The sequence below is a fragment of the Canis lupus genome, chromosome 7 (genome assembly GCF_048164855.1).
Source record: "Canis lupus baileyi chromosome 7, mCanLup2.hap1, whole genome shotgun sequence".
Classification (NCBI taxonomy): domain Eukaryota; kingdom Metazoa; phylum Chordata; class Mammalia; order Carnivora; family Canidae; genus Canis; species Canis lupus.
Genome location: NC_132844.1, coordinates 29411651 through 29434661, shown reverse-complemented (window position 1 = coordinate 29434661; position 23011 = coordinate 29411651). Strand labels below are relative to the sequence as shown.

Sequence of the window (23011 nt, the reverse complement as noted above, 5' to 3'; positions counted from 1 at the left end):
ATTTCTTACACTTAGAAAGTAGCTTTTATTTAAAAAAAATGAGATCCACTTCTTACTAATGAATCTGTAAGTACAAATTAATTTTCTTTATAGATAAGATAGCAGTGAAGGCGTAGCTTCTTCACATATTGATTTTTATTATTACTTAAATTTTTAGAAGACTTCATAGTAAGAAACAAGGTACTTTGGTTTTTCAAATGAACATACAAACAAAAAGCAGAAACAGACATGCAAATACAGACAACCGATGGTTCCAGATGGCAGAGGAGAGGAGGATGGGCAAAATGCATGAAGGAGAATGGGAGATACAAGCTTTCAGTCATGGGATGAATAAATCACAGGAATAAACACACAGGCACAACATAAGAATAAAAGGCATGACTATATAATCCATATCATATAGTTAATAATATTGTAATAGCTTTATGGTGACAGATGGTAGCTACACTTATGGTGAGCACAGCATAATGTACAGAAAAGTTGAATCACTAATGTTGTACATCTGAGACTAATGTAGTATTGTGTGTCAAACATACTCAAATATAAAACTTTCTTGGGATGCCTGGGTGGTTCAGTGGTGGAGCATCTGTCTTTGGCTCAGGTAGTGATCCCAGGGTCCTGGGATCGAGTCTCACATCAGGCTCCCTCCTGGGAGCCTGCTTTTCCCTCTGCCTGTGTCTCTGCCTCTCTCCTGTCTCTCTGAATAAATAAATAAAATCTTTAAAATTTTTCTTTTTAAAATATACTTTGCTTTTTGAAATTCTTTATTTTTTTATAATTTTTTAAATTTTTATTTATTTATGATAGTCACAGAGAGAGAGAGAGAGAGGCAGAGACATAGGCAGAGGGAGAAGCAGGCTCCATGCACCGGGAGCCCGACGTGGGATTCGATCTTGGGTCTCCAGGATCGCGCCCTGGGCCAAAGGCAGGCGCTAAACCACTGCGCCACCCAGGGTTCCCGAAATTCTTTATTTTTATATGAAAATACAATGTAACTAGGTGCCTGAGGGTCCTGTCACCTAGCTAGGGTTTTATTCTCACTTCTTCCCGCTGGTCCTGAGTCCACTCACTCATAGGTCCTATTCTGCGGTGGCAGTATTGCCACTGTTACACTTGAGGCCATTTTCTAGAGTCATCACTCCAGCCCAAGGTAGACAGAAAAACTTACCTGACGTTTGCATGCCTCTGAATATGCTGACCACAATTTTACTCACATTTGTATACAGAATATAAAGAAAATAAAAAAACAGCAGCAACAAATGTATTCCATAATTCATTGTCGTATCCACCCCACAGAAGCAGGATGGACCCTACCCAAAATGCTGTTGACATGTGGAGATTGATGATTCCACACACAGACGAAGAGGATTTTCAAGAAGCATGGAAGGCAATACAGCTGCCCACATTTTAATTTGCATTGTTCTGAGTTGGTAATTTGTGGATAGACAAAATGGTATCAAATTGAAGGATCCTTGGGGCACCTATATGGTTCAGTCAGTTGAGTGTCAGATCCTTGATTTTGGCTCAGGTTATGATCTCAGGTCATGGGATCAAGCAATGGGCTTGGCTCTCAGTAGAAAGTCTGTTTGAGATTTGCTCCCTCTGCTCCTCCCCCCACTCACACACACTCTCTCTTTCAAAATAAGCAAATCTTTAGAATTAAAGGACCCTTTGTCCAAATATAAGGGTTCCAGAGCCTTTTGTTTATTATTTAACCAGATGCTCAAATCTAGATATGAGATGAACACACATTATAGACATACATATCAGAAATATGTAAAGAAGAAAAAGAAGCAGAGGTTAGTTTTGCTCATCAAGAATACTTCACCAAAATCACCAAAAATTCTGATGAATTTGCCCGAAAATGTGTGAGACAATTAGCTTACCATGATCCATGAAAAGAACCTATTCAGATTTTGATTGGAGGTGTTTTGAATCTTTAGATCCACTGGAGGAGAACTGATATCTCTACAAATACTTCTTTCCCACAGTTTCTCCCTTCACTCATTCATTTATAGTTTGTATAAAGGATATATATAGTTATACAAACTATAAAGGATACACTCAGGTACAGTATCCTTCATAGTTTATTTTGTATATTAAATATATATATCATTTTATAGTCTTCCATAGAGATTTTGCATATATTTTTTGAGATTTAATCCTGAGTACTTATTTGATATTTTCTGATACTCTCCAGGTATTTTCTAAGTATTTGTTGCTGATGTAAAAAAATGGAGTTGACTTTTGTTAAAAACAAAACCTTATATCCATCCACCATGTTCAATTCTATTATTTGTAATAAATTACCTATAGATTTTTTAAATTTTCTACAAAAAAGGATCATATCATCTGCTAATAAAGATATTTTTATTGTTTACAAAAATACAGTAGCATAGGTGAGTTGCATAGAAGATCTCTAGAAAAGTATACAAGCAATTGTTAACATTGATTGCTAACCTAGGGCCTTAAATAATCTTTCATAGGAGCACCGGGGCAGCTCAGTCAGTTAAGAATCTGCATTCAGCTCAGGTCATGATCCTGGGATCCTGCGATTAGAACCCAGTGTTGGGCTTCCTGCTCAGTGGGGAGTCTGCTTCTCCCTCTGCCGCTCCCTGTGCTTGTGCTCTTGCACACACACACTCTCTCTCTCAAATAAATAAAATCTTTAAAAAATAATAATCTTTTATATATCATGTCCCTATTGTATTTTGAGCCATTTTACATAACCCCTGTTGCAAATAACTAAAATTTTTTTTTCAGAAATAATATAACCTTTAAGGCAGTTAAAATATTACTGAACAATTGGGCAAGTCATAGGCTCTCTGAGCTCAGTTTCTTAATGTGTTAAGTACCTATGATTGGACTAGATTTGAGGTTGTAAACCAGATGTCCTTGAGTTAAATCCAATCTGCAGATTTGGTATGTTTGGCTCTCATAGTAGGATTTTTTTCTTTTTGTTTTGTCTAGGTGCCAATATCAAAAAACAGATTTCAGTTACAAGGTTAGACTTCCAATTGTCTTATAACATCTGTTAACCCCAGAACAGAACATTGGCCTCCTCCCCATTGGCAGAGTATGGGCTCCCCAGGGTGCTCCAGTCCCACCCAGTGGGATTTCATCATTTCCATTCTCACCCATTCTATCTGGGTGCTTGTGAGTATTTAACTTTGCAACTCCTTGAGAAGAGGTCCCTGGTCCCTTCCTAGTGTGGCATATTTCTATATATACTCTGAGAAACTATACACTTAAGGTGTGTGTGTATGTGTGTGTCTATGTATGTGCGTGAGAGAGCACCTTTTTCATTTAGCTGGTAAGGTAAATACTGTTTTATTTAAGGAAACAATAGCCAACTGGTAAATGATTGTTTTCTTAAAAAGAGGAAAATTATTAATGACTGTCTTAATAAACTGGTGAGATGGAAATTACCTTACAATTCAGATCTGTAAAAAAAAATAGCCCTATTATTTTATCTGTAATTGATCTGGTCTTGTTCATCAGCACCATTCACTGAGTTGCAGACAAGGAACAAATTGTTTGGTCCCACTTAATAATCTCAACCCAACAATTTAAAATGTGTCCATACAGAACTCAGACTTGGCATATATAAATCAGGAAAATGAAGAACATTTCAGAGCTCTTTCCTCTTCTGCTCCAAAATAATGTCTGGGTATGTGGGGAAAGGAGTGTGGCTCAGATAACTTCGTGGCCTTAGTCAGGAAGAGAGACCTGGCCCCCTGCCTGAATACTCACCTATGAGGTGGGTATAGAGGCTGCTAAGGTGAGTTTGGCCTTGTCTAGCTTCCCCTGGCATTCCATTTTCTGTGGCTAATATCAGGGACTAGCACACTCGTGGTCTGTTTGCTTTCAGCTAAGCCAAAGCTTTATGATTTTCCCATGCTGATCAACCCCACGTTGGCTATCACTAGTATGTCACCTCTAAGTTTGGTCATGATTTCCATTAATCCTCTCTAAGGATCATTCCACTGCCATTAATGATTCACTTCACCCTGGTATGGAAGCTCCATCTGGATGACTCTTCAGCCAGGCTCTCGGCCACTTTGAGAACCAGTCCATATACCAGGGAACTAGGAGACTTAATAAACCTAAATACTAATGTCTCGTTCTGCTGGGACAGTAAGGTGTGCTTTAATGTATTTAGTATGCTACTGGGTCAGAAATAGAGATAGGGAAAACATATTTTCTTCAAAATAGAATATATTATGATTTTATACTATTCTCTCCAATTCAATTCTGATCTATATATTTGTGCTTAATCTCATAAGTCTGATAATTTTAGCTCTTTTCTCCTATACCAAAAATCTCATATCTCCATAACACCATACTATATCAGAATGAGGGAAAAAAGTAACCCCAATAATGTGCTTACTGAAAATAGTTACAAAGTTTTTAAGTTCTTTTTGTCCTTAAGATGATACGTTCTATTAGGATGCATGATCAAATTACTGAGTTGTTACAGTTACTTGAATTAGTTCCTATTTTGCCACCAACTCTATAAACAGGTTCATTTCCTTTCCATTATGAGAATGCTCTTCTACTATTTTATTTTAGAATTATGTGAAATATTTGCATGGTTCCAAATCCAAATCTACAAACTGAACTTTAATCAGAGAAGTCTAGTCTCTCTCTCCATTAGCTCTATTCTGTTTCTTCCTTCCTTGCTCCCTTTGTTTTTTCACTTTTTGTCTTCCCATTTTTAATATAATATATTCATTTCCCAAAACATTCTGAAATAAAAGAGAGCATATTGTTTTGTACACACTTCAGGTTGAACATTTTTTTTAAGATTTTATTTATTTATTCATGAGAGACACAGAGAGAAGGAGAAGACATAGGCAGAGGAAGAAGCAGGCTCCCCATGGGAAGCCCAATGCAGCACTCCATCCCAGGACTCTGAGATCACCATCTGAGCCAAAGGCAGGCACTCAACCACTGAGCCACCCAGGTGCCCCTAGGTTGAACATTTTAAATACATTCAGACATAGAATTTTAGATCAGGAAGTCACTTTGCAGATTAAGATAGTCAAATACTTAATCCTAAAAAAGAAAAAACAGGACAGAGATTTGGAAAGGTTAACTTTCCAAACACATACAGCTAATTGCTAGAGCTGGGACTCAAATTCACATTTCTTCCATCTTGTGTTCTTTATACACAATCAACATTTATAGACAATCATAGTGATTTCACCATAAATTAATAAATGATTTGAAGCAAAATTTAAAGAAACATGAACACCAAGATACAACCAGATGATTCATTTTTATTCCCTTGGTTTATATTTGGTTTGATTCAAATTCTATCCCTTTAATAAATATGACAGGACCAATTCACTCTATTATTTTCTTACAGTCACCAGCAGCTTTCAAAAATATGACCACCAAATGCTTTATGCTTAGCAGCTGTAACAGGAAAGCCCCTGCACCCTTTCTTCTGCTTTTTTTTTTTTCTTCTTCTGCTTTTTTTGATAAAAATTATTGACTATCATGATTTTCCCTACTGAGCCCTACTACTTTCCACCTAATACCCTAGTCACTCTGAGCCTGGGGAATAATATGCATTTTCATTTTGGATTACTTGGTAGCCCCTGTGGAAGAGATTAGGCAAATATTAAAACATTGTCATTGGTTTTATACTGCTAGAAAATATAGTCTCTTCGTCTTTTCTAGTTTAATGCATAGATTGGTAAACACCTATGCTTATAGCACCTGTTTTTGTGCTGCCTGTGAACTATGAATGATTCTTATATGTAAAACTAAAAGTATTTGATGGAACACAGCCATGCTCATTCATTTATATATTGTCTATGACTCTTCTGCCCTATAACAGCAGAATTGAGTAGTTGCAACAAAGGGACAAAGGCCATAAGGCCTGAAAAACCTAAAATATTTACAAATACTTTGCCAACCCCTTCTTTACAGGATTCTTTTTTCCTGTTCCTTCTTTTACTTTATAATCTATACACAATCAATTCTTTTTGCCAATTCACTCCCAGGATCAAGCTCTTCTAGATATCAACTTCTTTATAAGGAATCTAGATTACCAAATTTTTGTAGAACCCAGAGTGATAGTTTCAAAAGCTTTATTCAGTTCAAGTAAGTTTTCTAATGGCCATATCCCAGATTTTTACCCATTACTACATCATCCATCTTTCTCAAACTCTCTTGCTACCACCTATCAGGAGATCATAACTTTAGAATTGGCTCCTTCCTGCTGCTTTTCCAAATAGATAGGGCCTGATTGAACTACTCACAGCTACACTGCCCATTGTACATGTTTGTAACTTTCATGGATGATAGTTAAATCCAATTAAAAATGAAGACTGAAAAGATGTTTTTCCAAAGAAGATATACAGATGGCCAACAGACACATGAAAAGGTGTTCAACATCAGTAATCATCAGGGAAACTCAAAGTAAAATCACAATGAGATATCACCTTATAGTTGTCAGAATGGCTAGTATCAAAAAGATAAAAAATAACAAGTGTTGGTGAGGATGTGAAGAAAAAGGAATCCTTGCACACTAGTTGCTGGAGTATAAATGGATACAGCCACTATGGGAGACAATATGAAGTTTCCTCAAAAAATTAAAAACAGAAATCCAATAATTCCATTATTGTGTATATACCCAAGGAAAATGAAAATGCTAATTTGAAAAGATATATGTACCCTTATGTTTATTGAAGCATTATTTACAATAGTCAAGGTATGAAAGCAAACTGAGTTTCAATTGATAGATGAATGGATAAAGATGTGGCATGTACACACACACACACACACACACATATACATACACACACAGAAATATTATGCAGCCATAAAAAGAAGAATGAGATCTTGTCATTTTTAATGACATGGATGACCTAGAGGGTATTATGCTGGGTGAAATAAGTCAGACTAAGGAAGACAAATACCATATGAGTTCACTCATACGTGGAATCTAAAAAAATTTTAAAAATAGATAAACAAAAAGCAGAATCAGACCTATAAATACAGAGAACTGATGGTAGCCAGAAAGAAGGGGGTAGGGGAGAAGCAAAATGGGTAAAGGGGAGTAAAAAATACAGGCCTTCAGTTATGGAATGAATAAGCCACAGGGATAAAAGGCATAGCATAGAGAATATAGTTAATGATATTATAATAGTATTGCATGGTGACAGATGGCAGCTACATTTGCAGTGAGCATAATGTACAGAGATGTGGAATCACTGTTGTACACCTGAAACTAATATGACATTGTACGTCAACTATACTTAAATTAAAAATTTTTAATGCTCCTTTTTTCTTGTTATACTCAATTCAGACTACCCAAATTAAAACTGCCTAGGCTCTAACACCATAGTTTTTAGTGTTAAAGTCCTTCTGTTACAATCTGTTTCCTTAAAGACTTGTGCAAGACAGTAATGATTGGGTCAAATGCATTTCCAGGATTAAGCAGTCCAGATTATCTTTTCTCTAATGGCAAGCTTTTTCTGTGGAGCTTTATTGTCCTTTCCCATAATCTGACTTCATTGAACCCTTTCCTCAGTTCACCTGATATGTATGAATAACTTTAAATCTCAGAGGCAAGAGATTTGCTTCATTTTGTGTAAATTTAGAGATAATTTTGAGATACTCTGACCCTTCAACAGAATGTAAATCTTTAGGCACTTTTCATGCCACAACACTCCTCACCACACCTTCCCAAGAACAGGTAGGGCCTTGCCCAACTAAGATGTCTTATTCAAGGAACAGAATAAAAGGACAACATGCCCCAAAGTTCTATGGTAATTTTTATTTTAAAGACAAAGCTTTTTACAGTCTCTAAAAGTTGGGCAGATTTTTATATTTAAAAGAGTTTAAAGTCTATTCTCCCTGGATGTCATACCTTATAGTTAAGTTTCCATTGAGATTTAACATGTAGTTAATAATTAGAACACTGCTTTAATAGAGTTTCTTTTTTTTTTAGATTTTTATTTATTTATGATAGTCACACAGAGAGAGAGAGAGGCAGAGACACAGGCAGAGGGAGAAGCAGGCTCCATGCACCGGGAGCCCGACGTGGGATTCGATCCCAAGTCTCCAGGATCGCACCCTGGGCCAAAGGCAGGCGCTAAACCGCTGTGCCACCCAGGGATCCCTTTAATAGAGTTTCTAATAGAAGACGCATCAGACATACAAGAAAACTCATAAGATACATCTTACGCACATAAATGCCTAAGTATTTGCTATGAATCCAATTCAATTGAATCAGATAGCGACTTTCAGTTTCTTCTCAGTAAGAATGTAGTATAGACCTTAACTACGTAAGGTTCTCAAACTTCAACATATAAATATTTGCCTAAGGAATTTGTTTAAAAATACAAATTTCTTCAAAACCATGATGAGATACCATCTCATACCTGTCAGGATGGCTAAACTTAACAACACAAGAAACAACAGGTGTTGGTAAGGATGCAGGAAAAGGGGAACCCTCCTACACTGTTGGTGGGAATGCAAACTGGTGCAATCACTCTGGAAAACAGTATGGAGATTCTTCAAAGTGTAATAGAACTACCCTAGGATCCAGCAATTGCATGACTAGGTATTTATCCAAAGGACACAAAAATACAAATTTCAAGGGATACATGCCCTCTGAAGTTTATAGCAGCATTAACAATAGCCAAACTATGAGGAGATCCCAAACGTCCATCAAATGATGAATGGATAAAGACGTGTACACACACACACACACAAACACACACACACACACTGGAATATTACTCAGCCATTTAAAAGAATGAAATCTTTATTTGCAATGACATGGATGGAGCTAGAGTGTATTCTGCTAAGTGAAATAAGTCAGTCAGAGAAAGACAGATACGTATGATTTCACTTGTATGTAGAATCTCAGAAAGAAAATAGATGAACATATGGGAAAGGGGGAAAGAAAAAAAAGGAAAGGGAAACAAGCCATAAGAGACTCTTCATGACAGGGAACAAATCAAGTGTTGATGGAGGGAGATAAATGGAGGATGGGCTAGACAGGTGATGGATATTAAGGAGGGCACTTGTTATGATGAACTTTGGATGTTGTGTATAAGTTGTAATTTGCTGAATTCTACTTCAGAAGCCAATATTGCCCTGTATGTTAACCACATAGAATTTATATTGAAAAAATAAATTTAAAAAAATACAGATTTCTTGTCTTGAGATTCTACTTCGTTAGGTTCAGAGTGGGATCCAGTAAAAAGCTTTTTTTAACAGCTTTGGCTTCCTATCCCTCAAAGCACACAAACACACATATACCATGTACACCTACACACACTAGAAGATTCTGACACAGATAGAAGAGGACCAGTCTTTCAGAAACATTGATATAAAGGGATTTCCTCTTTAATCTCACCTGTGTCCACCTCACTCTATGCCTCCACCCTTCCTGCACAAGAGAAGGATGAGTTCATCCTAAAAGCATCTCCTTTTCTATGGACAAGCTTCAGCTCTCACTGGCAGCTGTATAATTAGGAATAGCAGTCTAGCCATTCAAGCAGAAGTGCTGGAGAATGATTATCCTTCTGCCAGTTTTCCAGAATACTTGATGTGAGAACTCAGCAGACTTTTCTTATAAATGTAAAGAAATAGCTTTTCAGCTTGCTTTCAATCTGATGGAATGTATCTACACCAATCCCTACTCTGTTGAGTCCCCAAACAAATGGACAAATAGGTATATAGCTAGAACCTTGCCCTTTCATTACTCAGGACCCATGGGCAAATATGGATGGTCTAAGGCAGCACTGTCCAATGGAATTTTCGATGATGATGCTCTTTATTGTATTATCCAATATGGTAGCCAATAGCCATATGTAGCTACTGAGCTCTTGAAATGTGGCTAGTGTAAATGAAATTGAATTTTTAAATTTTATTTAAAACTAATCAATTTAGGGATCCCTGGGTGGCTCAGCGGTTCAGCACCTGCCTTTGGCCCAGGGCGTGATCCTGGAGGCCCCGGGATCAAGTCCCATGTCAGGCTCCCGGCATGGAGCCTGCTTCTTCCTCCTGTGTCTCTGCCTCTCTCTCTCTCTCTCCCTCTCTCTCTCTCTCTGTCTATCATGAATAAATAAATAAATTTTTTTAAAAAATTAAATTAAAATTAAATTTTAAACTAATCAATTTAAATTTTAAATATTCACATGTGGCTAGTGGCTATTTTATTAGACATCTCATATCTGTGGTCATTTATTCATGGGCTTCATATATAAAGATTGTAATATAGGTTATAATTGATAAATATAGATTTATAGTTTTCAAATATGTTTTTTCCCTTTTGGAAGCTCCTTCATGGTCAAATCTGTTTGTCATTTTTAACTTCTTCAGAGCAACCAGAACTTATTTCCATCTAGTAGGTACTCAAAAACTATCTTGTCAAATCAATCTATAACCAAGGCGGGATCCCTGGGTGGTACAGCGGTTTGGCGCCTGCCTTTGGCCCAGGGCGCGATCCTGGAGACCCGGGATCCAATCCCACGTCGGGCTCCCGGTGCATGGAGCCTGCTTCTCCCTCTGCCTGTGTCTCTGCCTCTCTCTCTCGCTGTGTGACTATCATAAAATATATATATATATCTATAACCAAGGCATGCCCATGGTATAAAAAGTCAAACAGAGCTAAAGTGAAAATGTCCTACACTCAATTATCCTTCTAATCTCCATTCCCAGGCAACCACTTTCATCTCTAGCTAGCAGTTTTCTCTGTCATTTACCTCCTTATTTCTAAGTAACAATTTATCTATTATCTCCTAATTAAAAATTATACACACGTATTGACTTCATATTATGATTGTAGGGTTTCTAGCTCTTTTATAATGCCCAGTTCCTAAAGGTTATATGACATTTTTTAGTTAGATCCCTATTTAATGTTCTCGTTTATAACATATACATATATAAACATCATTCACTGCTCAGCCATGACATGTACTATGATTACATTTCTTCTCTTTTGCTTTGTGTTTTGCCCTGGAGTTAATTGCTGTCTCTTCTTCTTCCTTTGCTTGCTTTTATTTGAAACTAAGCTAAATTTTCATAAACCCTCTAACAACTCTGTAAATGCTTCTCCTAAAATTTTCTAAATGGTCAAACAGATAAATGATCCAGAAAGCACCCTGCTGGAGCACCTCATCCTCCCACTTCAATCTAATGGGCTTGTTTTCCAGGCTGGATGCATAGCTTGAGTCCTGAGTCCTTTGCTTCTCTCCTAGATCATATCTCATAAAATTCTCTTTTACTCTCTCATTTAGTGGGTCATACCCTTTAGGAGTTGGTGGGGGAAATGTTGCACGGATAGTAAACTTTTTGAGAGAGAGAGAGAGCATACATATGCATGAGCAGAGGAGTGGGGGAAGTACTAGGAGAGGGAGAGAGGGAAAGAAACTCCAGCAGACTGCACTGAGCATGGAACCCCACATAGGCCGATCTCATGACCCTGAGATCTTGATCTGAGCTGAAATCAAGAGTTGGATGCTTAACAAACTGAGCCACCCAGGTGCCCCTGGATAGTGAATTTTTGCATGTGACTTTGTATATTTGAAATAACCTTATTCTATTCCCATACTTGAATGACAATTTAACTGGGTCAAGAATTAGCAAAACTGAAACAAATATATATGTGAATCTGCAAGTAAGGAGGGAATAATTTTCCCCTAGAATTTTGAAGATTTTCTTCTAGTTTTCAGTGTTGTTGAGAGAGCTGATACTACTCTAATTCATAATCCTTTGTATATGTCTGTTTTTTTCTCTCTGGAAGCTTTTAGAATTATCTCTCTATCCATTGTGAAGTTCCGAAATTTCACAATGACGTGTTCAATAGGAGTATATTTTTCATTCATTGTGCTTGCTACATTGTGGACCCTTTTAATCTGGAGACCCATATCCAAGGAAATTTTCTTTTATTTATTTATTTTTTTTATTTTTTGGAAATTTTCTTTTATTATTACTTTGAAAATGTCCTCTTCATCACTGTATCTGTTTTTTATTTATGAAACTGCTATTTGTTAGTATACTGGACCGCTTAGATTAAACGTCTAATTGTCTTAGTTTTTCTCCCTTACTGTTCATTTCTTTATTGCTTTTTCTTGCTAGGAGTTTTCCTTGATTTTATCTTCCAAATCATGATGAGCATTTTTAATTTCAAGTATCATTTTGAATTTTCCAGTGCTCTTTGCTCTGACTATATTTGTTTTATAGCTTTGCATTTTTATTTTATGTCATTAAAGATATTAGAGTCAATTTATAGGTGTTTTTTTTTTTTTTTCAAAAATCAGCCAGCTTCTCACTCATAACCTCCCCCAATGCCACATACATCCCTTTAGATTCAACCTACTTTTGATCTGCTAAATGGTTGAACACCTGCACATCCACTTTCCATCTTCATATACTATAATTTGGAATTTCAGATATTTCCTGGCTGGATCAAAGATAAAATTGAACACCTGTAATTTTGCTGCTGTTACCATTCTTATTTTGACTTCTGAGAGGAGAAATGGTCAGAGACACCATAAACTTTTACATCCCATCCTCTGAGAGTGCATCAGTAGCCTTAGTATAAGAAGATTCTCGTTAGGGTAGAAAGTTATTCTCTTCCAATTAGAAAAAGCCTGTCATATTTATTATATTTCTTATGTTTCTTAACATGAGCTCTCACCTAAATGATTTATTTATTTCATTTGTTAGATGCCTAAGACATACAAAGTCAGAAAAGCTATGGCAAGAAATCAAAAAGAAACAGTTCTTTTGCTCTCTGGCAGTTCCTTTAATGGTTTGGGCTTTATATATTATGCCCATTACGTAAGAGAGAGAGAGAGGGACACTGAGAGAGCATATAAAGCCAAAATGTTAAGGGAGATTATGCTAAGCTATTATTTACATATAAAACTGGAGGCTTTTAACTTAAAGTTTTATTCTTTTCCAAAGTTTTCTATTTAGAACACTGAAGAAAAGAAAAAGGAAAATGATGAGGACATAAAAATACTTAGTATTTAGTTAGATAGATACCAAACTTTGCCCAGCAGTTTATTCTTTCCCAATATTTTTGTTGCTGTATTCCAAAAACAAAAGCGTAGAGATCTTTCCCTAGGTAAGGAAGAGCCCAATTGTTGCAAATGGCCCTCCACCCATGCTGCCCTTCCCCCACAATTCTTCTACCTCCAATCAAGTCCACATCTCTCCTTATTTGGCTGCCATTCATCTGAACCTCCTTCCACTCTTCATTTGAAAATGTTTTCTCCTTGCAGTCCTGTTGGGAGGCAGAGCTCTCTTCCATTACCTAAGTTAAGCCTGTCAGATTCTCACTTTCCAAAGCCAACCTTGCAACTAGGGTGCCAGCACCTGACCAAGTCAGACACACCTGCTCCAGCTAGCAACGTAAAGAAGCAAGCATCATGAGAGGAAGGGGAAGCTCCCTTATGTTCTGGTAGCTGCGGCAGCAATATCAGGTTCCCTGGTAGCAGCAGTATCAGAGCTCTGTGCCAGCAGGGTCCAGGTTGCCAACCTAAGTGAAGCACCTAACACTGCAGCTATGATGACAGGGACTTATGGACATGGAGTCTGAGCTAGGTGCTCCAGACTCTTGGCAATTCTATCCATGCTATTCCTTTAATAAATTCCCTTCCTGCTCAAGTCAGTTCTAGGACTCTGATTCATATATGCAGGTTTCATATTTTTATTATTGAAATAACTGAGAATTAAAGATGCAAATCTTGATCTATGAAATAACAAATCTGTAAACAAGTAAGTATTATCTATTATCTATATTAACACTATGGGTAGATAGATATTCCTTTTGTGCCTGCAAATTTTTATTATTTTGAATAATAAGTCTGTTTTTAGAGTCCTAAACCAAAAACAAAAACAAAAACAAAAAAAAACCACCCTGCTAATATCCTTCTAATCTTGCAGATTTCAGGGACCAGACTCAAGGTTCTTGTTGGTTCCAAGCTGGGACATAGGAGAACTAAAATGAGCAAGCCAACTAGCCCATCATAACTGCCTAGATCCATTCTTCAGGCGCTAGTGTGCTTAAGTACTTCCTTTGGATTCTATACATCTGCTTTCAAAATGCATGTTCAGGTGAGCTAGGGGAGGGAGGAAGGGGGAGAGGAGGGAAGAAGAAAAGGGAAAGAAGGGTGGAAGAGGGAAGGAGAGGAAGAGTAGGGAACTCACAGAGGTGGTTAACAGCTATAAGAATCTATCTGAGCACTCCTTTAATTAGGCAAAGCTAATGAGTACTGGTGCCTTTTAAAAAAATCAATATCAGGTGGTGGTTTTTAGTATCATCACTATAAATAAAGGCAGTGTAAGTTCAGGGAATCACAGGCAAATTCCTGAGATAATTTTACTTTCTACTCAGATTTAAATAAGCAACTCAAAAAGATGGCACAGGCAAGGGAAATATTTTTCAGTAATGAACATACAGCCATTTTATAGGAGAAAATCTTAATAAAATATTGAGAATTAATACTATGCAAGGAACATTTCTGAAGATAGTATCACATTAGGCACTGAGAAGCATCTAGAGATGAACAGGCCTTTGGCTCCACCCTTATGTCAAGTTAAGTCTGAGTGAGAGTTAGTAGAGAAGTAGAAGAGGTATGTGAAAACAAGAAGATACGTAATATGATAAAAGATAGTATGTGATAAACCAAAAGAGGCATAGCAGAAAAAGTCACATTTTTCATTTGTTTTTCAATATCTTTATTTGTCACTCCGAATCAAATGTTCCACCCTGGGGCTCCCCATGCACCAAAGATGAAATGCTCACCATTTTCAAGGAGAGAGTGACTCTGCCTAGAATAAAGAAGTCACAGCCACACTATGACTTTCTTAATTTAGAGGGTTCACAATAGACATGAAAACCCCTAGCTTTCAAATACAAGAGCTAGGTTCATGAAAGGCAAGCATTTTCTCAGAAACTCAAAGATGTGCTTTGAAATACCAACTGCCAAGCACAGAAGACTGAATTGTAGAGTTTTAACTGTAAACATAGAATGGGGAGACAGTAGGGAAAAGAAGAGGGATTTGAGGAAAGCCCATCCTGAGGCTGGAAGAGGAAACTGAGGAAAGAGCCAGAGAGTTGATATGCTTCTGTCTTGGTCCCATTATCTCAGGATGCAGGATCCCTAAGCATCACTTCCTACAGGGACTTTTGGAGGAGAGTGACCCAGTTCACTCCTCACTCCTCAGGGTGGCCCACAGAGTAGAATTAGTAGCAAGTTGTGTTTAGGCTGAGAGAGTCTAAGATAAACCCCACCCTCTACTCTAGAAAATAACCCAGAAAAATCTCTGGAGTCCTTTCAGAAAGCATGGAAGATATCTGAAAAATGAAGAACCTCAGTGTGTGAAGAAGAGTCCTTAAGCCTACTTGAGAATGATGCATCAGGGAGATAGAGGACCCCTAGCAGAGGCTGCAAGGCCAGGGGACTCTGGGGACAGCCACACCAGTGGGAGTTGAAAGAGAAGATAGTAGGAAGAGACTGATCATACCAAGAGCACAGATGAGCAACACAGCCAGAGATACCTCCTGAACAGACACAGTGAGATGTCACAGAAGACCAGTTATACACACCTGCTTCCCCTATGTCATGAGGCCCCTGAGCTTCCCTTCCAGAGGCTGAAAGGAGAAGAGTGATACTTATAAGGGACCACCAACCCTGGTAGAAGGCATGAACCTAAGTTGACCGAATTTAAATCCTGACTTGTCTAGAGAATGAGTAAACTTGAAGTGCTAAAATCAAGTCTTCTCTACAGCTGATGGGGGTGGATGATAAGTTAGATTCATTTTTAGAAACCACACATATTTCTACATATGACAGTGTGAACATAGGGCCCATAACACAAAAGTACACACCAAGTGCTATGAGGAAACTGAAGGAAGGAGACATTGTATTACATTGAGGGGCAGAGGGATATCAGGCCAGTATTTTTAACAGGATTTTTTAACTGTGCCTTAGTAAATTTATGGGATTTTGAGAAGTAGAAATGAGGTGGAGGCATTCCAGATGGCAGAAAGAGGTTGATCAAAGCCTAGGAAATGGGAGGAGGTGGGAACTGTTCAGGAAAAAGTGATCGTCCAATTTGGCTGGAACCTAAGTTCCTCTTTTAAAATTCCATACATGCTCTGCCAGAGTCCTGTGCTTTGTACCTCAGCGACAGGAAGAGTGTTATAAATATCTACTGTAAAAAATATATTCTGAGCTGAGTGATGCCTGGAAACACCCATTCCTTAGAAGTTCTATTATCTCTGTATGTTTCCTATTCCTTCCTGCAAATGTAGTAAACAGACTTGCCACCAAATGATGCCTCTAGTGTGGAAATACTCTCCTCTGTGCGCAGCCTTTGCCTACAGAGAAGGGATCCTCCGTCAATATTTTGTCCTTTCAACAGAGGTTAGGAAAGCTTTCACCATTCTGCCCTCCCTATTCCTTGGATGAAGGCATGACTAATACAAGGAAAGGTGGTGGTTCACTGGGGTATTAGGCGAAATCTAGGAATTTTAATTAGACAAATCTCCAAAGGTGATCCGGATATGCAATTTTTACCTCCCTTTTTTGCTATCACTTTCCTTGCCTCCAATTCCTTCATAGCAATGTAGAATAGTATATGGTACATATTTGGTGGCAATAGCTATTTTGAATGAATGAATGGTTGGATAGACACACTGATCTATTTTTCAGACTTTAGCATGCAGTGGAATCACCAGAAGGGCTTGTTAAAATACAGATTGTTGGATTCCTGAAGAGAAAACTGAAGAATTTCTGTTTCAGTAGATCTGGGGTAGGGGTAGAGAATTTGCATTCCTAAGGACACTTACCCTGCCCTGCCCTCACCCTTTTGGTGATACCAATATTGTTGTTGGGGGAGAAGGGTACTCTGACAACTACTGGTCTAGATCAATATGGAAATCCCCCCAGTACTTCAATCATGACACAAAACTGATTGCTATCTTTGAATGTTTTGCCTGTCATTTTCCGGGAAGCTTTTAGAAAAAGATGCTTCCCTATGTTTACTTACATAAGTTATAAGAGCAACTCAATAGCATAAATTATAGACATTGAAACTTGTTTCTGGGAACTATGGAATTTTTATTAAGAATTCTAGGAATCAGAAACTTCTGAATAAAATGTGAATTATCATTTTCCATTCAAGGATTGACATTTTAATGATGCAATAAGACTTAAAAGAAAAAAGCCATAACTTCTAATATTTTACCCTAAACTGCCCCCCTTTAATATCACAACAAAGCAAAAATCAGACCTTCCCATCTGAAGTGACTGAGAATTGCATAAAGAGGAACACTCCTCTTTACCTTATCTAGATAAGAATCCATCTTGAGAATCTAGGACTGTCCTATTATCCTTTTACCCCTAAGGGAAAACAAAATAACACTTTTCACATTATGTCAAGCACTCATAAAAAGCTAGATCTTTGCCTTGTCTTCCAGACAGTATAAAAATTCCAGAATTGCTTCATCAAGAGAATCTTCTGCAAAAATTTGACTTTTTTTTTTACTTTTATTTTTTTTATTTTTATTTTTTTACTTTTAAACATTAATGTTTAATATTCACATTGGGCCACAGCTTTCTTTGGAAATATTATTCTTGAACTTTCCTCACCTGATTTTCCAATTCTGTTAGTTATCTATATACAAAGACACTCAGATTTTGCTGGATCACTGTAAATAAAAAGGATTTATTTTATAATGGTGCATATTCTGTGTACTATGTAGACTCCCATGCTCAGAAATTTAAATGGTCAAATATCCTTGTTTCAGCAAGCTCCATGAGAATCATTAATTCCAATGAAACCTAATTGGATATATACTATGGAGTATATATCAAAAAACAGTATTTGAGCTAAAAAAACATGCCTTTTTTTTTCCCACAGCCAGAATGCACATGAAATTCCCAATAAAATGTTGGACATAGTCTGAACTACACAGATCCTCAAATTACCCACAAACTTGATTTTGATGTAGTCCTACAGTGGACAGAAATTATGCTCATAAGGGTAGAAATATCATTTGTCTGCAGAAGTGTCCATTGATCCGGCCTTTTTATTACTCTCACTCACCAAAGACTGATGCTTATTTAAGTTGACATAACTTCTTCTAGACATAAGACTTCAGCTTCAGATTTATTTTCCTTGCTATATTTTATAAGACATAAAAATTATATACTCTTATATGTAATTATTATTAATTATAATTGCAGGTTGTATTTTGCATGCTAATTGCTCCCTGTTGTCCCAATATTCTATGAGTATATGCAATTTTATAATATACTCTAATTATACATTGTAGAGAATTTTCCATTTATCTTACAATGGGTTATTTTACCAAAATGCAGGCAAGCACCGATATTAAAGGCCTTCATAGTAATAGAATAAAAACAAAGCTTGGTTAAAATCTCTTTTAGGAAAGGAAAACTACCCCCTTTTTTACATAATCTGGTAGAAATTCATGGTTAAGTCTCCTGGGTGGATGGAGGCTAGCAGAAATGGGTAGAGGTCAAAAGAGAGAATAGATACAGAGCTCAGGCTCAAGAGAAGAGAGCATCAGAATAGATGAGTGTCAAGACAGATAAAGAAGATGTTGGCAAGTGAACAACAGGAGCAAGAATGGCAGCATAGGGATGCAGGCTTGGGAAGCAAGCATGTAGGATGAGTGGGAGGACCAAGGAGTGAGGACACCAGGCGAGCATGCCGAGAAGGCATGGCAAACTTATGCAGGTGTGAAATTGGCAGATCTATGTAGAGGGTAAGTAAACAAAACTTAGAGTCACAGCCAAGGCTATGACTGTAAAACTAATGGAGATGCAAGAGAATGAAGATGGAAGCAAAATAGACAATCCATTTTGACTATCCTAATGAGTTTTAATTAATACCTTTGTCTGGATACCTCCCATGACAGATGATAGCAACCTCCAGAGCAGCTTGAAGTAACTGCCCGAATGCAGATTAGCTGTTAACTGAATACATAGCTTGAGTTTTCTTTAGCCAGTTGTTTTCTATTGTATAGGCAAATGATCAAAGGTGTGAATCTGAATTCCCCAACAAGTGAATGGGATGGGAAACAAACAAACACTTATGAACTCTATTTCTGTTACTAGTAGCAACCCTCCTTAGGGAGGGTGAAAATGAATACTTCAAGAGATCCCATAATAAATGTTTAGAACCATCTCAGGCATAAAATTTTAAATTCCTCAGACAAGCAACCAGGCTAGATATAAAAAAACCCCACAAGGCTGCCCTGAAAGTCATATTCACCTGCTCTCCTCAGGCTGCCCTGAAAGTCATATTCACCTGCTCTCCTCAGGCTGCCTTGAAAGTCATATTCACCTGCTCTCCTCAGAAATTAATGAATGCTAAATTCAACTCTTAAGTGGCAGGCCCTCACCTAAGCAGCATATTAGAATTATATAGGCAAATTCTGATTTGTCCAGGAGCATGAGCATCAGCATTTCTTAGAAGCTCCCCACATGACTATAAGGACTGAAAACAACTGCTTCTCAAAAAAGAGCTTGATGATGAAAACTCATTGCTTGATCATACTTCAGGAATACATTTGATAAGTTTAAATCACTTTGTTACTTTGTTACAATAGCAATTTGTTAAATTACTATTGATGGGTACTGTTCCTCCTCTGTTTCTTATGAGTTGTACAACCTAATTTAGCCTATCAGTTTATGTATCCAATGCTTTGTTGTGACAAAAAAATGTCTATATTTCTAATAGAGATCTAAACCAATTGCCTTGGTTAAAACATCTATTTTTCACACCCAAGAGAAATAGACATTATATCAAAAGAATATTTTCTAAATAGTCATATTGTAAAATGGAGATAAACACAAATTGTTGCAAACTCAAGAAAGTGATTTTGATACAACTGTGTCTAATAAAAATTAAGAAATCATTAATAATAAAACAAGTTCATAAATAAGTGGCTATAAACTCAGCTGACTTTGATGTCCTGTGCACATTAATTGATTGATGAACATTAGTCATGACCTACAAACTTAAATAGAAATAAGAATCCTGCCAAATGTTAGATGAAAAAAACTTAAGTCCTGGAAAATATTATAGGCATATGAAGAAAGTAGTAGCATAACATTAGCATGAATAATGTTCATTTTGACTTCTGAGTTAAATTTTCTCCAAGTCCCAACATTATATACAATACATGCCAAAGTATTCAAATTTTTCTAAGGCATAAGACTCCTCTCTGATAAAATTAAAATTAAATTTTTAAAAAGCCTTCCAAGGAAACACAAAGAGCCTGGTTAGATTAAAGTCTAGCTCTGGGCTCAAAGGTCCACACTCAGCTTACTGTTGGCCCCTTTGAGCCCTATAGCCCATTGCCCTGAAACCAGAATTTTACCCCCATTTCTCCCTCTCATAGATTGAATTCTTGCCTATGAGGTTCTTTGGTTTGATAAAGCAAAGATCCATCAAATACCCCTAGAACCCTAGGGAGGAAATAATTTAGATTTAATCTGGGACCCCTGCTACTTTAGATATTAAAAGAATATATTAATTATCATTTGGCAACAAGATTGGCATACTATTTAAAAGGAAAAGCACTGAACAGCAGGCAGTAGAAATCTAATTTCAAGTATCTCAGTAACTCTACACTGAAATTTGAACGAACTCATTGTAAGAGGACTTACTCAGCAAACAAAGGAGGTAATAAAGAAAGAGATATAACTCAGTGCCAGACAGCGTGCGAGCTTGTTAACAAACACAACCTGACTTAATCCTCATTGCAAAAATATCCTCCTTTAGAAAGGATACTTACAGAATTGAAACACTCACCCAAGTTCACACAACTAGAAAGTGGTAAAGCTGGAGTTTGAATTGAGAAATATCTGACTCCCAAAGTCTATGCCCTTCCCCCTCACCACATTGGCAAACAGAGTGCCTACTAAGAATCATATTTTGAAATCTATTTTGAACTTTACACCTTATAAAATTCAATATGATCTATCTAAAATGAAGACTAAATATCAAATTATTAAACAAATACTTCTCATCAGTCATCCTGCTTCCTGAGATCCATATGTTGAAAATATTTCATTCAATATTAAATAAATAAATGAGAAAAAATCCAGCAGGGATCCAAACCTCAATATTTGAAATTATCAAATACCTTTTAACAACCCCATTATTTAGCAACAATGAAGAGATTTAAATTTCACCAACAGAATGAGCATAATGAAGGTATTACTATGCCATGTCATAAAACATTTTACTTCTGCCTGAGTACACTTTCAGAAGTCTAGTTATAGGATAACTTTGGATAAGAAACCCCTAAAAAAGCTCTCCAATAGCATTTCTTGGATGAAACAAATCTGGAATATAATGGCCAGGAAAAAGCCCTAGCCAGTGAGTTTATTACATTAAAAGTCTATAACCTAAGGATATAGTTTGAAAAATCAAAAAGGCCCGCTATAGAATATGTGAAGTTCTGAGAAATATCAATCTTTGCCCAAAAGGTAAAGTCAAGAGTCTGAGATGTCCATTAGACCAGTTGACTTGGTGAGGAAGTTATTTATATATGATCCTGCGGTTAGAGATGTTTGGCCTGGAGACATAAATTTAAAAATCACATGTAGATAGTATTTACATGATTGGATGAAGAATCACCTAGGCAGAAAAAAAATAAGAAGTAGCTTTACATTATTATAATCTTTGTGAATTGGGAAGAGAAAGAGGATTTTAAAAAGAAACAGAATGAGTGGTAGGCATGCAGGAAAAAAGCCAAGAGATGTTTTCCAAAGTTAAATGAAGACAATGTTTCAAACAAAGCATAATTATGTAAGTCAAGAGCTCAACTGATATGATTCTTTCCCATTCTCCCTAAACTTGTTTCTTCTCAAGTATTCATTGGCTAAGTAAATGAACATCCACATTTACTGAAAATACCACAAAACACTTGGAGTTACTCTTGACTTCTCCCTTTCTTTCAATCTCCACATCCAACCACAGCAAGTACTATTGACTTTAATTTCACAATAAATGCCAAATTTGATCACTTTACATAGCTTCCACTTCTGCCATCCTAGTCCAAGCCACACCTGTCTCCTCCCTGGACCACTGTAATAGCATCTAGGTTGGTTATGCTACTTTGTCTCGTGTGTTGTTATGACTTATATTCATCACACAGCAGCCAGAATGATCATTTTAAAATTCAAAATAGGGTCATAATCTCTGGGTCATATAGCCCAGAGGAGCTGTTGCTACAAGAAATGATGGAATCAAATGTCTCCTGCTTCTTATAGCTCCTGATGGCAGTAAGGACAAGATAAGAAATGAACTCAGTCTGCTGATAATAGCCTCCAAGATAAAATATTGGCCAGAATGTGTCTTAATTGTAATAAGAAATTGCTAAAGAGAAAACCCAAAGTTGTATTCTAAAAAGAGTATTAAAGTAAAAGCAGGAAAACAATACCAAAAAAATGTTATACCAATTGAGGGGCAAAAACCTAAAATGTAGAGGATATAAAGAGGAGCAGTAGGAGTGGGACATGTGAATTGGGGGACCAGACATGTCCCGCTCCACCAAAGCACTTTCTCTAGGAGTCATTTCCAGTCTTTGCCCCAATAAGGGCCAGTTCTGAATGGCCATACTTAATCCATGTTCTTGTCCCAAGCAAGATGGTTGTCCCAGGAGCCATCACGGTGGGAGAGGGTAGAAGATAATCATATTCTTCTTCTAGAAGTTTGTATTGAGATGTTGAGAACCTCAGACTGTTGCAAGACAAAGAGAAAGAAAAGCTTCCAAGTGATAAAGTATTAGAAAGTCCATGAGCTGATTGCTGAGCAATTCCATGCTACCCTAGTGCCTGCGTTTCCTACGTACTAGTTGTTCAGCATTTTTAGGACTTCTACGAGACTTCTCTGTAGCCTAATAATCACAATTTTTAAGTGAGTCAATTTGAGAGGGATGTCTTAATCCCTTGAGGCTGCTATAGCAAAATGCCACAGGGTGGAT

The 23011-nt window shown here is 37.0% G+C and overlaps 1 long non-coding RNA gene across 1 annotated transcript in view; it reads right to left on the bottom strand.

The window, feature by feature from the left end:
- Positions 1-23011, bottom strand: part of LOC140636706 (uncharacterized) — a 97066-nt gene that overhangs the window by 17625 nt on the left and 56430 nt on the right. The window lies entirely within an intron of this gene.